Source organism: Octopus bimaculoides, chromosome 5 (genome assembly GCF_001194135.2).
Source record: "Octopus bimaculoides isolate UCB-OBI-ISO-001 chromosome 5, ASM119413v2, whole genome shotgun sequence".
Classification (NCBI taxonomy): domain Eukaryota; kingdom Metazoa; phylum Mollusca; class Cephalopoda; order Octopoda; family Octopodidae; genus Octopus; species Octopus bimaculoides.
The window spans coordinates 27,293,700-27,310,107 of record NC_068985.1 but is presented as its reverse complement, the minus strand read 5'-3'; positions in this window follow the sequence as shown (position 1 = coordinate 27,310,107).

The window sequence follows — 16,408 nt, the reverse complement described above, 5'->3', positions numbered from 1 at the left end:
TGGCTGTTAAATAAATGAAAAGATAACTTGTTAAATTTCTTTCGTTTTTGTTTTTCCAAGGTTTATATGGTTCATATTTATTATAATAATATGACTAAACTTGGCATTGATAACTTAAATTCAAACTACCTTAATAGCTGTATTGTTTATTCTTTATGAAAGAATTATGTGTGTGTGCGTTTTTAATTCATTCGCCAGTGTTGTAGTGCAAAATTATTTTCCAAGTTGTTGACAAGCAGTCAGTCATCCGTAATGGTCTTCTACTTTTGTGTGTTTTTGTAGAAGTCTATCTGTTGTGTGAGGTTTTCCCCTCCTCACACAAATAGTATGTCAGTAATTTGAACAGAAAATGGCTGCTGCATCTGCTGTTGTCCGGAGGTACGTCAGCTGATTATCCTCATCCGCCGCCGTTCTCTTCTTATATGTACCATCCAGACACTTCACTCCTCCAACTTCCCTTTATCATCTTCACCCTCGCCACCGCAATTCTCTTTGCTCCTTATTTCATCTGTTTATATTATTAAGGTTCGGTTATATTTGGTAGCTTCAGTTTTTGTTATGGTTGTGCGAGTGAGGAGGAGGGGGGGATTTTCTATCTCCTTTTCACTCTGCTGCTGTTCGTTTTATTAGATACTCTCCCTACACAAAGTATGCTAAAATCTTGTTCTCGTTGCCCCTTTTTCTCGTTAAGACTTTTAATTTCAATTTTTGAAACCGCTTTCCTTTTTCTGTTTTTTAATCCATTAAGCTTAAAATAATTGTTCAACATACTTTCTCATGCCATCTTCATTAAATCCTTAATAACCTCATTTTAACTACTATCTCGACCTCTGAATTGATAGTTACCGCTATATTTATTGGATTTCCTCTTGCTATTGTAATTTTAGACTTGGTAGAAGGTTAACTATATTAAATATTCAGCTTTTCGTTGTTTTATTGTGGCTATCCCCATTTACTATTTGCCGATCTATCGTTCGTTATTTCAAGCCTATAATAATTCAGCTAAGTGCTTAAATAACTTCTTACATAAGCAACAAGTTCAATTCGAATAAGCTGAAAGTGGTTAGAAATTAGAAAAGGGCTAGTGTTACTTGCTTGACTCTTTTGTCACGTGTGATTTGTATACAAACTCCAGGTTAGCAACAAGCTAACTCGGCGCACTTCGCTTTTTTATTGGGTGAGGTGAGGTAGGTTGGGGTTGGTAACCCGCTTGTTTCCACCTCTGCTAAGTTATTCTGAAAGACATTACTTTCTCGGTGGTAAAGATGGTAACTGCACTGTGACCCTTTAAAAAAATGTTATACTTTGTATGGACAAGTAAGTGTATTTTCCGGAAAACGTTCCAAATAACCCCCTTAAATCATTTCTGACTTCCTTTCAGACTAACGTTGAACGAAAGGAAACATTTAAATATATGCTTAATAATTTAATGTTCTGTCTCCTATATTCCGCGCTTGTTAATTAGATGGATTTCCGGTGTCGGAAGGGCGCTATTCCTGTCTGCTTTTGTTTTTATTTTCATTTTTGTGTGTTGCCATTTTCTTTCTTTTCTGCGTGTTTTATTATTATTATTATTATTATTATTATTATTTTATGATGTTAGTCTTGTTTACACGCTAAACCCTCACAACACATACATACATACATTCTTTGCTTTGTCGTGTATTGTCCATAATGTTTTAATGTAAACCCGTGGTTAATAATATACGCTTCGTTGACTGATGGTTCGATTTTATGAACACAAAAATAATAATAATATACGTAACGTAAATTGCAAAATGTCATGATTACTGAATAAGCATATCTTAGTTTTTTTCATCAATTCCGATTGTTTTATGGTTTTCTGGCGGGAGGGGGGGTTCGGGTGGAGGATGACGTTTTCAAAACTGAAATGAGAATGAAGTAAGTTACTCCTTCTAAAATAGTTATACTGATGTTTATAACGTGAAAAGAGTGTAAAATTCGGTGGAATCGGGGAGCGTTTTTAAATAACTAATGTGGTAATGTGGAATACCTGCTTTTTGCACTCTTGTTTGTGGAAGATTTGCTATTATGGTGATTTCCCCCACTCCATCCTGTATTCTCTCTCGTATGTATATAAATTTAAGATGATATAAAAGCTTTCCTCTCCCCCTTCCTCCATCACTTCTATCTAATACCGGTGCGAGATGGCTGGAACTGTTGGAATGTGGTAGCAGCGACGGCGATGCCAGCGAGATGCATGTAATACTTTTCTTTTGTAACCACTGCATAGAACAACCAATCAATCTCAACATAGCAACAGCCGAGCAGCCAATCAGATTGGTTGCCCGTCAGCATCGCTTGGTGACATGTTGCCCGCTTCCAGCTGCTACCAACACTAGGCTTGTTGTCATAGCTGTAATAACTCTGGGTACCTGCTGTCAGCAGCTCACATGATGGAAGTTACAGCTATTATTTATCTAGTTGGTCCTCTCTCTCTCTCTTTCTCTCCCAGAGATCCAAGGTGTATGCAAATGTATGCTAATGTAGGATATGCTATATTTCAGCAGCATATTTGATTCAATATTAGATCTTAACAGTCGACTCAATAAAACCATATATATATTTTTTTTAAATTTTCTTTTTTCTTTTTTCTTTTTCTATGTATATTTGGCAACATTTCGTTCGTGCTTTTTCAGCATTTGTCCTTGCTTTATCTATCACTGCATGTATTTCTTACTAATCAAAGTTCTTCAGTATTCTACAAATTTTCCGGCAGATCCGATATATATATATATATATATTCCTCATTAAGTTTTCCATAACCCAGAATTTCAGCAGTATCAAAATTTCTAATTTCTTGCTTTCTTTTGTGGTCCCCCCTCCCCCCGACCTTTTTTTTTTATTATATATATTAAGAAATGAGTAAGATCTTGTACAAGTTTCTCTGTTCGCCTCCTGTCTTCATTTGCTGTGTTTATACTCATACCATTTCTACCAAAATACTTTCAATTCAAAATTTAAATTGGACCAGATTTTAGAATACTTAGTAAATTATATCTTACCATTTTTTTTTCATTTATTTTATTTATATTTACATTTAATATGTTAACATATCCAGAGTAAATTTATTGATAAATTCTAATCTGTTTAACATAAAAGTTCGTTAATAATTGCATTTGACTGGGAGTTTCCCTTCCTTTAATTTTGACTTGAAAACTGATAGATTTAGGAAATTTTCAATCAAGAGTTTTCTGCATATGCTACTCTACACATCACCCCTTAACTTCTATCTGTTGCTCCACCTCAGTTATTTTCCTTAGCTCATTTCATTTATTTACTTATTTTTATAAGGTAAAATTAGTGCTTTAACCTTTTTCTAAGTGACTGACTTTAGAATTCACCATTTTACATCTACTGATGCGTATTTGTTGATTGTACAAATATTAATTTCAACTTGGCTAGTCAAAACTACTCAAGTAATATGCCAGACATTAGATGCATGCAGAGACTAGTTTCAAAAACAAAATTAACTTCTTTAACAGATGTTCAAAAATTCATATACCATATATGCTGTGTGTATTTTTTAATATTAAGTTCATTTTAAATTAAGTTTCTCGTTAGAGTGAATCATTTAGGAATCAAGTACAAATCTGTGTACATTATCATGATTATAATTGTTTCAATGTTCATTTGTTCCAAAGTGTGTTCTGACCTCATTTACCAGAGTACCTAAGCAAGTTACCTTTTTGATAATTGCAGATGCTAACAGGACTCAAGGAACTTTACTTTCCGTAAATCTGCAAAATATTAAACATTATTTTGTCTTATATATCTCTATCAATAGTGGATTTTAAAATACTAATGTAAATAATTGTTAATGTCAGGATAATAAATCTGGCAGGAATTTATCTGACCAGCAATATTACATACAGGATGACAAAAATTAAGTAAATTGATCTCAGGAGCAGAATAGTTATGAAATTAACAAATCCAATTACAAGTCTACATTATAGGCACAGGCATGACTGTGTGGTAAGAAGCTTGCTTCCCAACCACATGGTTCCAGGTTCAGTCCCACTGTGTGGTACCTTGGGCAAATGTCTTCTACTATAGCCTTGCATCTGGTTGACAGAAACTGAAAGAAACCCGTTGTGTATATATATATATATATATATATAACGTGAGAGAGTTAGGGGTTGGGGGTACAACCCACTAAGGGATAGTATCTATCCAGTATACTGCTGGGAGGGTACCCAATTATTGCTACACTAGTGCTATACTAGGTGCAATCAATGGGAGCGGGTAAAAGTGGAGGTTTTTTACCCAAAATTTTCTAATTGTTATATATATATATATATATTTGTGTGTGTCTGTGTTTGTTCCCCAGACCACCATCGCTTGACAACCAATGTGGTGTGTTTATGTCCCTGTAACTTAGCAGTTCGGCAAAAGAGACCAATAGAATAAGTACTAAGCTTACAAAGAAGTCCTGGGGTTGATTTGTGCAACTAAAAATGCGGTGATCCAGCATGGCCACCGTCAAATGACTGAAACAAGTAAAAGAATAAAGAATATATACAGGTGTAGTGTGGCTGTGTGGTTAAAAGGTTTTCTTTCCAACCATGTGGTCATGGGTTCAGTTCCATTGTGCAGCACTTTGGGCTTGTGTCTACCCCAGGCCAATCAAAGCCTTTTAAGTAGATTTGGTTGACAGAAACTGAAAAAAGCCCGTTGTACATATGTGTGTGTGTACCCTTACCTATCACCATCATACAGGTGAGGCTGTTTGTTTCCAATCCTGTGTTTGAAAAATATTTCTGTTCATGGGGAAATATTATAGTTGGCAACAGGAAAGGTATCTGGCTGTAGGAAATCTACCTTAATAAGTTCTGTCTGACCCATGCAAGCATGGAAGAGTGGACGTTAGATGATGATGAGGTTGTTGAGTAAAATTAGTGCAAGATACTACAGTCCACACAGTAATTCCGAGACAGAAAAAAGTTATCTGCAGGATGCCATAACAAAAATTTCAGAGTAATTACTCTTGCTTGTCAATCATTGTGATAGGTTGAAATTCGATAACTCATTTAGTCAAACTCAAGGTTCCACAATGTTTAGAAACCATTAATGGTCACTTTTCCTTCTATAATTTGCAGCCAGATCTCCCTGGTATTACATCTAAAGAAGGATATGTTTGAAAAAATAAAAAAGATTGGATGACCATTACAGGAATTTTGATGAACCTTACCAGACCTAGTCTGTTGAATCTACTAACACCTCTTCATGCACACACACACACACACACACACTTTGTTATCCTTGGTTTAAGTAAATAAGTTATAACTGTTTGAAATGAAGCTCACTTAAATTCATTTCTTGCCTTACATGTAAATTGCAGAAACAGAAGTCAGTATAAATCTACAAGGTATATATATCACTATGTTGTAGTAATTAAGTTATTGAAATTACCATTTAAATTTTAAGAACTTTTCAATATTTTTTTTTAATTCATCCCATATTTTCTATTTTTAAAATTTCTTCTACTAGTTGCTGTCATAAACAAGTCAACTCTGCTCAAGCAGACCCACGATCAAAGGCAATTCTAACCATGACCATCTCACCTTTCTTGGAAGTGTGTAAGGCTACAATATTCAATATGTCCTTTACTTATTCAAAATGGTAGAATATGATCTGAGGAAGATTTGACTCCTATTTCTAGCAGGTTGTGCTTTAAGGTAGAGAATCCCTCATTGACTTGTTTCTTCTGTTTGCGATTTCTAAGTATTGATTATATATTGAACACACTAGAATATATGTACAGTAATACCTCACTTTACAAGACCCCAGGTTTACAAGTTTTATTTTTCAAGTACAAAATCCAAATCTTGAATGAAGTTCAAATGTTTCTACTACCATAACAAATGTTTCTGTGTGTTACCAAAAAATTTATAGAGAGCAAAAAAAAAATAATTCTTCTAAGCAAACAACTCTAGACTTGTTTTTAAAAAAGAAATCTACAAGTCCTTCCATGAGTGCTTGTGAATTAGTGATCACATCTACAAGTTATAAATGATCTTGATATTCTTTTTACTTTACATAAAATATTCTTTACATTCTACTGTTGATTTATTGCCATTTATTTACAAGTATTATAAATTTTATAGGTAAAATGCTACTATGGGAAATTATTGCTCTGCTTTACATGTTTTCAGTGGGAACAAATTAACTCGTATATCAAGGCATCTCCATTTCTCTAACACAGCCATTAATGCCAACTTACATAACTTTCACAATTTAACTTTTATACTTTTGGATGGTTGAATTCCATTCAAAATTTAGATATCTATTACATTTTGTGTTTCAGTCATTGGACTGTGACCATGCCAGGGATACCACCATGATGGGTTTTGATCAAACAAATTGACCCCAGTGCCTATTTTTTCTTAAACCTGGTACTTATTCTATCGGTCTCTTTTCACAAATTGCTACATATAGAGGATGTAAACAAACCAACACCAGTTGTCAAGCAGTAGTAGGGAACAAACACCAAAAGCACACACACATGCACAACAGGCTTCTTTCAGTTTCCATCTACCAAATCAACTCACAAGGCTTTGCTTTGTGCTAAATAATTTATTGTTATTAAAATGCTGGGTAAAACAATTAAGAACAGAGGAAATGAACAGTTTGTTGTCTTCTTTCATCGTCCACTATTCAAAAATAGTTTCTTATTTTTCATATAACATTACTAGCTTTACTTGATGTATTGTTATGTAACATCTAAATTATTAAGCTTCATTACACTCAGGCAATGATGTTATTTGGTTCATCTACGTAGACATTTTCTAATGTTAGCTATTTTGATATAATGAAAGTTTTAGTAGTCTCTTAAAAATATCATCTGGAATCATATATCTTGTGAAAAATATTAGGGTTAATCAGCTGAACTGAATATAACTGCCATCCCTACACACACACTTACAAACCCTTGTTCTTTTTGCTGACCTGTACATACTGGGCAATGTACATAATTAAATAGGTCTCAGTAAAGTCAAAACAAACTTTGAAAGGGTAGATCCTTCTATATTTTTTCTTTGTGGAAGTTTGTAGTTATAAAATCTTTGTAAGAATTTGTTTTATTGTACAGTGGTATAGTTATAATTTAGTTTGTTGATGTTGGGTAAAAGTAATCAACATGTTAAGTTGAAGGATAAACAGTTAAAGAGAAGGATAAACAGTCGCTGTCATTAATAAGATGCTACTGAGGCAAAACTATTTGTGATCTTTTATACTGGTTTCAAATTTTGGCACAGAGCCAGCAAGTTTGAGGGAGGGTGTTAGTTACATCGACCCCAGTATTCAAAGGTACTTTTGACCCTGGAAAGATGAAAGGCAAAGTTGACTTGAGTGGGATTTGAACTTGGAACATGAAGATGGACAAAATGCATTTTGCCCATTGTGCTAACAATTATGCCAGCTTACAGCCATTTTTGCAGTCTTTTATCATTAGCTGGTTAGTTTTGCCTGGACCTATATTTATTAAATATGGACCTATGATTTCTACTATTTTCAAAAATAATAAAGTCTTAAGTTTCATATCTTGGATCAAATGTATTAGAAATCCCAAAAGGCTTAAACAGTTATTACCAAGTTGTTTTACTTACCTGAATAAATTTGGAAGAATTTTACTCAAGTGTTGTTGTAACATATCAAAAGAAGAGATTAGGCATCAATTGATGTCATAACTGCCTTTCAGCTAATGCATTAGGATTAAATTATCCAGTTAATCCAATTACCTCTTTATTTTGTTAACCTTTGCTTTGTTTTTTAAGAACTATGACTATTTCTACATTACATTCTGAATTTATTGGTAATTTATTTTCTAATTAATGTTGCTGTTTAGTTATCATATATTAAATTTCCTGTTTAGAGTTGTGTTCCAAGCATCATCTATTCACTCTAAGCGTCTGTGTTTCAATTTAGTCCTCCACTCATTTTCAGAACTTAATGTCTGCTTTATTGCTTTCAGAATTATATTGTTGAAACAAACCATCTGTTGAATTGTTATTAATGAAAATACATATTTTGTATGTATTTTCATACAAAATGTTGTAAATTAAGTCATCTACAACTTTTAAATAACATACCTCTTAGTCTTTTTTTTTTAAATAATTTTATATTTATTGCCCTATATGATAAATTCTCTAATTGTGAACGACAAATGAGGATTCAGTAAAATAAAGCAGTAATCATGTTCTATGGACACAAATGTCTCTTGAGGCCTGTTGGTGCCTTGCAAACCTTTTGGCAAATGGAACAAGTTGAGGACTCGGTTTTCTTGAGTGCTTGTGCATCATTTACTATGTGTTTTCTTGAGTGAACAGCAAGACATACTTTGTTTCAAACCACAAAACCACAATGACAGGTAAAGTTGCCATTTAGAGGAGCAACATTTTGCCAGCATGCGTTCATGTTTGCACAAAGTTGGTCCCAATGCTGGAGTTAACTATGCTCAAATCTTTGATCTGAAGAGAAGCAGAAGTGGTGCCAGGTCTTGTGTCCTGGTGCTTTGTTTTCTCAGGAAGAAAAGAGAATGTTGCATCATTTCAGATTGTCTTTTAGTTTGTCTTTGAAGTGCAAGAGTGGCCTTCAAATTGACCTTCCTATTGGGAATTGGCCAAAGAGAAGTTGCTTCAGAATTCTGTTATCACTCATACATGAGATATGACATGACCATTTAAGCTGTATTTTGATGATGATGGCTTCAATACCGGATATGCCATATATATAAAGTTAAAAATCTAATTACTTGAAAATCAAGTTACATTGATAACAAACAAATATCTGTTGATCTTGTCTTTTAGTTGATTCACCAGCTCAACTAGCAGGAAAAAAGCAAAATTCTATAAATGTAGATTAAGTACATGAAAGGCTAATATTCTTCATAAGACTTTTACTATTGAGGTCTTGCTCTATAAAGAGTTCTAAAAATTGATTTTACACTATAGTCAATCATTTCGGTATGCAGAATTTTGAATTTATAATCTTTGTTCACAGCTCTTTTTCTGTCCTTATATTGATACAGTTGCTGATACCATGGAACTTGAGATGGTTAATATTTTCTCCCAATTTTATTTTTTAATATTACCAGTGCTGGTGTCACATAAAAAGCATCCAGTCCACACTAAAATTGCTGGCGGCATTTGGAAGGGCATCCAGCTGTAAAAATCATGCCAAAACTGACCCTGCGGGGTGGTTGGTGTTAGGAAGAGCATCCAGCTGTAAAAACCATGCCAAAAGACACAGAAACCTGGAATAGTCTTCTACTTGGCCAAATCCTGTCAAACCATCCAACCCATGCCAGCACTGGAAGGGGGACGTTAAATGATGATGATAATTTGTACCTGTCAAGCATTCTTCACAACTCACAACTTGTCTTCCTAGTACCTATCCCACCTTCTTTCACCCTTCTAACTACAATATTGTTTCCTCAGCTGCTATAATTATACAAGAGCAGAACTGCACATATTTCATCCCCTACTTTTGTGCTATCAAGTTATCCTTCTCCTTGGAACCACTCCTCTTGTCACTCATCCTGCACTCTCAACATCATCCCTTACAACTTTATTTCCATTGAATGTCCCCCCACATACACACACACACATGCCTGCACATTTTTGTCTCACCTCCACACTTCACATCATCTCCCTATTTCTCATCTATCTTGGGTTTTATTAAATTGACACTTGCCATCCCTGCCCCACTCCATCTTATGTATTGTCACCTATGACCTCCTCCTCTTTGACTCTTATTTTTTTTAACCTTCCTCCTCCCCACCAAATTGAGATAATCTATTGACCACATCACCCTTTTCATCATTTACTGCATTCATCTCTATTTCCATCTCTAATCATCTCTGTCATTCTCCTTCACACACTCATGAACTTACCCACCTAACAATCCTCGGTTATTTGTCCATATTCTTTCATTATCTACCTTGTATTTTGAGAGTATACCCTGAAACCTCATCTTCACCTTCTCTTTCTACCTGGGATACCGATATATCTCCTCTAAAGCAAGACTATTCTTGTCCCTCTCAGCACCTGGCACAAAGCCATTTCCTCAATACTGAACTCCCATTCTTTTAAGAAGTCTTGTTTTGTGAATTACTTGGTAATCTCATTAGTGCCAGTACCACACATAATCATCATCATTTATTTTTATAGTAACTATCTTAATTTTACACAACTATCAAATACTGTTGAGAACTGATGACTAGAAGGTCTTAGTTTGTGTCTTATGGTCTTTGTCTATAATCTGTAGAAGTACATTTTCTAATTTGTGTTATATCCTGGAATAATTGCTTTTTATCAAGTTGAACTTACTGTTGTCACTTGATCTCACCCTATGATCAGTTTTCATATGTGTGTGTGTGTGTGTGCTCTTTAGTTCATAACAAGTTAACCCCTATTTAAAACATCAGCAAAATCAATTTACTATCATTCTTAGTACCTTCCCTCCTATCTGCTTTATAATGGTCTAAATATTTAGATTCTTTACTTTAAGAAAGGGTGGTGGTTGTTATTGTTATTGGGCAACTCAAATTTTAGTAACTTAAAGAGTGCAGATGTAACCATTCAATTGAGTGGCCCATAGACAAGCACATCAGACAGGTCATACTTCAATCTGATTGCATATCATGTTGCACACTGGGTGGTTCGTACAGTGCAAGCTCAGCTATGTTTTCATCAGTAGACTCTTTAGATATGCAGGCTTACTGTAATGTAAGCATAATTTTTGTACTTAAAGTAATCAGAAGTTAGGAAATTCCACCAGCAGTCAGAGTTATAGATTAGTAGTTACAATATGAACATTAGCTTAGAACCAAAAGTTTTATCAGCAAATCAATTCTGACTTGAACAGATATTAACTTACCAGTGTCTTGTCTGTACAAATTTCACTGCTGCTGATTTTTTTTTTTTTTTTTTTTTTTTTTTTTTTTTTTTAGTAATACTTCAGAGTTGCAGCAAATCCTGTAAGGGTTGTCATTGCACTCAAGTAACAGGTCCAATTGTGGCTAACCTTCTTCCTACTAAACCCACCTGACATTGTCTCTCATTCTTCAAAAGAAAAATACCTATTTTAAAATGTTCATATTTGAATTAAAACCTTCCATCATTTTATGCTACATCTCATTGATCCAAACACTGATTCAATATTGAAATAAATGTGTTAGTTATTTTTACTAAAAGAAGGATCAGCTGAAAAGTTCCTAGACTGACCAAGATATCTCATAGAATGTGACCAAATAATGTTATTTTTCAACATAGACTCCCTTGCAGTCCACACACTGATATTGGTGAAGAAGTTTTCATCCTGTTGGAAAGTTATCAACAGCAGACAGGATGTCATCATCACTGTGATACTGGTTCCCAGCCAAGTGTTTGTTAATGTTGAGATAGTCAGAGCCAAATTAAGAGAATCGGGACAATGATCAACCAGTTCAATGCCACAATCACGCACAGCAGCCATTGAAATGAAGGACTTGTATGCTGGAGTATTGTCCTGAAGAAACAAGACCCCTTTCGTCAGTTTTTCTGGGTGTTTGGTCTTGATAGCCTTTTTGTAACTGCCTCAGCAAGCTGACATAGTATTCCCCATTGATGGTGTGGCTCTTTTGAAGATAGTCAATAAACCTTTTGCATCCCAAAAAACTGAGGATATCACCTTCCCTGCAGATGAAACAACCTTGGCCTTCCTATGATGTAATCAACCTGGTGTGCTTTTGATCAAGTGTCAGAAGATATGGGCACCCACCAAGCAGGAACCTTCATCATGTCGAGTTCATTGTGGAGAACATTCTCAACTCTGTCACAGGATATGCTCATAGCATTGGTTATTTGATTTATAGTCAGTTGCCTGTCATCCATTACCATGTAGTAAATACGATCAATGTTTTCTTCAGTGGTGGCAGTTGCAAGATATCCAACCATGCATCATGTTGAAGACTCTCCCTTTCGCTCCTAAAATCAGCTGCCCACTAATGTAGCAACCATGTCAGCATGAATTTCCTTGGAGACTAAACTCTTTTTTCTGCAGGTACTAGATAACACCACGATTTCAAATTTTGTCCATTTTCAAGAGAAGTTGCTACTAGTTATTTTTGAAGTGTTCTTTGAACAGTTAGATGGCAGTTTGCCTGGAAAGAAACAATGCAGTTATTAATAAGAAGAGTTAAAATTAATGCCTTCAAGATTTTACAGCTCTAACATCATTCCTTATAGTCAGCCCATGAAGTTTTCAGCCCACCCTTGTGACACCTAATTCTTGATTATTTTTAAATGTAATATTAGCATATATATATTGTTGGCACTCCATCGCTTTCGACGTCAAGGGTTCCTGTTGATCCGATCAACGGAACAGCCTGCTCGTGAAATTAACGTGCAAGTGGCTGAGCACTCCACAGACACATGTACCCTTAACGTAGTTCTCGGGGAGGTTCAGCGTGACACAGTGTGACAAGGCTGACCCTTTGAATTACAGGCACAACAGAAACAGGAAGAATGAGTGAGAGAAAGTTGTGGTGAAAGAGTACAGCAGGGTTCGCCACCATCCCCTGCCGGAGCCTCGTGGAGCTTTAGGTGTTTTCGCTCAATAAACACTCACAACGCCCGGTCTGGGAATCGAAACCGCGATCCTATGACCGCGAGTCTGCTGCCCTAACCACTGGGCCATTGTGCCTCCAGCATATATATATATTTCCAATGAAATGCATTTAACCTGAACATCTCATTAAAAATATGTTTATGGAAAGGTTAAATGGGTGCATTCAGATGTTATGGATTTGTGAGGTCTTCAGGTGTTTTTTTTTTTACTTATTTTTAACATTTGGTCTTATTTTGTCCTTCTGTCATTGCTTCTTGCCTAAGATCTTTGTTTCAAGCTCTATAACTCAATCCCTACACATAACCCTTTACTCACACAGAATCAAGTTAATTATTGTAGGCCAAGCTGTTTCAATTATTCACTTGAATTGTTCAAGGCTGTTATTACACATGGTTACATCATGTGTTACCTTCAACACATTCCCTCAGTCAAAAAATCAGAAATTGAGATTGAAGTCATTATCGCAAAGATTAATCTACATCACTGATGATGTACATCCCCAATATTCATTGGGCTTTTGCCATAAATATCCACCTACATGTTCAGTCAGTATAAGTTGCTAAGTGTATCATCATAATTTCTCAATGGCTGAGAATATGTTATGGCAAGGTACTTGAAACTGAAATATTCATTCTAGTGAGCGTAAAATCATCAACATCCTTTAACAACCTACAAAAGTTGTGGATTTTGAGTACAGATGATTGCCTTCACAGTAATATAAGGCAGTGAAATGGCAGAAGCATTAGCTCTCTGAGCAAAATGCTTAGCAGCATTTCATCCTTCTTTACATTCTGATCTCTGTCAAGGTTGACTTTGCCTTCCATCCTTTTAGGGTCAATATAATAAGTATCAGTTAACACTGGTGTCGATGTAATCAATTTACCCCTCTCCTAAAATTGCTGGCCTTGTGCTAAAATTTGAGATCAGTATGCTTGTGGATTGATTATACAGCCCTAAGTCACCAATAAGACAAATACACAGCTTTCTTTTCTTCTTGAGTCATTTTTAAGAACCTCCAAACAACATAGGTTATCTGCTTACAGAAACCAAATTTTGCAACCATACAGAAAATCATGCATTCTGATTGTGAGGACGGAGTTCTGTTTGCTTGTAAAGCCAGCAAGGCCTTCTTTTTAGCTGTGTTGCCTTCCATGCCAAACAAAAAATATCCATGAACTTTCATGAACAACCTGTATTGGAATTGTACAGTAAAAACCTGTGAGCCAACTAGAGAGCACCTATTTGGTCATTCAGTCTGCTAAAAATAGCAACCAAAATCTCCCTCACACCCCTTTCTACCATCCTAAAATATACATTAGTTATGTAGTCCAGAGTACACTCCACCTGAAAAATAACATGGCATGGCCATGCGTTGTATATTTTTGATGATAAGGATCTGCTTGATAAGGACATCTTGGAAGCTAAACAATACCATCAAGATCTGTAATCATCTTACTCCAACTTACAGTGATGCTGTGGCACTCAAGTTAGTTAACAACAAACATTCGATCAATTACATATCTCAACAAGGATGTTGAAAGTGTATGTCACTGCTGAATGCCATTTATTTTTCAAATATATTTTACCTTAACTATTTATTGTCAGGAATAGATTTGCGTTAAATTAGTTTATTATATGTTCTATGAATTAAATTAGTTTATTATATGTTCTATTATTTGGTGAATGGGAGGAGGAAATGTAGCTGAATTACATTCAATGAAGTCATTTTCACCAACTTTTTAGAAGTGAAATAAAACTTACACAATCCTTTGTGCTATCTCTGTTTTTTTTTAACGCATTTTTCTTTGACCTTTACTTTTCCACAAAAGCTACAATTGTCATTCTCAATTATATTGTTGTTGGTTTCTTTTCTTTATTCCTTGCTATTATTTTTATCCCTTTTGAAGAGTTGTCATTTTTAATTATGCAGTTCACATCACTCTTTTTCGCTACCTGATGTTATATCACTTTCACTTCAGCAGTAATGTTTATCATTTTCTACATCCAATGCTTGTACTCAATGGCTTTCACTTACCTTATCATAGCATTAATTACTCTATATTTAAGGTATAATGCTGGTTACATGTTTTACATTGGTAGACCCAGTATGTCAGACAGTTTGGACTACTAGATATTCTCCATTCCAATAAGGGCTTGTGTACTGTGTTCATAATTTCATGATCATTCAAACTGTTTATGATGGTCTTTGTGTAATGCAAATTTAAATCAACCTCTGTTTGAAATCTTTAAACTTTTATTTTTGACCATCATGTTGTAGTCAATGCTAAAGCAGACCATTTTCAGCAAATTCTGTTATGGGCAAGTATCTTCAACTATAGCTCCAAACTGACCAAAGCCCTGTGAGTGGATTTAGTAGACAGAAACTGAAAGAAGCTCAACATGTGTGTATGTATTGTATTTGTATGTGTGTGAAAAAGATTGAGAGTCTTTTTGTTTGTCCTCCACTACTGCTTGACAACCAGAGTTGGTTTGTTTACATCCCTGTACCCTAGCTGTTCAGCAAAGTAATTGATGGAATAAGTATCAGGCTTTAAAAAAAAGAAGTACTGGGGTCAATTCATTCAACCGAAACCCTTCAAGATGTTTCCCCAGCATAGCCACAGCCCAAAGACTGAAACAAAAGAATAAAAAATGTATATAGATGGATAGTTCTCCATCATTCATTGACGAAGTTTCATTTGTCTGGTCAATGAATTACCTACTCCTGAATTGATGTGTAAATGGTTGAGCATTGCCCAAACATATGTACCCTTAATGTAATTCGCAGGCAGAATCAGTGAGACACACTGTGTATGTACAAGGTTGTTCCTTTGAATTATAGGTACAATCCATCTGAAAGGCTTCTCTACAGTTTCCAACCTTCCAACTCAAAAAGCATGGGTTCAACCTGGAACTACAGAAAATGACAGTCACCCAAGATGCTATGCAATAGAATCAAACCCTGAAATTGATGATTGTAAAGCTAACTTCTCAACCATTTGACCATACTACAACACACACACACACACACACACACACAATGTAATGGCCTAAATTAAAAGACTAAAGGTTTCAGATACCAGCTGATCCCTATGCATTTAACTTGCCACAAGCTTACTGGGGCACTACCTATGGTCATAACTTTTTTCTGTCAAACAGATAAGAAAATAGCCAGCTGGTTGTCTCTGTCACCAACTGAGTCAGTCAGTCTGCTATACTCTTCTCTCTTTAACAAAAACAGGCTTCTATCTTTAAAAAAGTTTTGATGTAGGCTGTGTTGCAGTTAGCTTGTGGCAAATTTTACCTATTACATGTATGTCCTTAAGAAAAATATGTCACAACTTTTTATTTCCACACTGTAAATTTTAGGAGTTTTGTTTTCATAGAATTGTTTTCATAAAATTTTAGTGCAATTGAACCAGTTGTTCACCAGAGTAAAATGGCAGACTGTACTTAATTTCATCTTCCTGCATTTGTAGTTCAAATCTTGTTGGGGTCAAGTAAACCTTTAATATCCCTGTAATCAGTGAATACATATTTTGTGTTGCCTTGTGTCAAGAACATTTTATGCATGTTCTCAGTGAGTGTGTGGGGGCATGTGACCTAGTACTTAAGGGGTTCAGTTCACCATCATAGATTTATGGGTTAGATTCCTAGATCAGGCAGCATGTTGTGTTCTTGAGCAAGGTGTTTCATTTCACATTGCTCCAGTCTACTCAACTGGAAATGAGTACCAATCTGATGCTTATACATCTCTCTCTCTCTCTCTCTCTCTCTC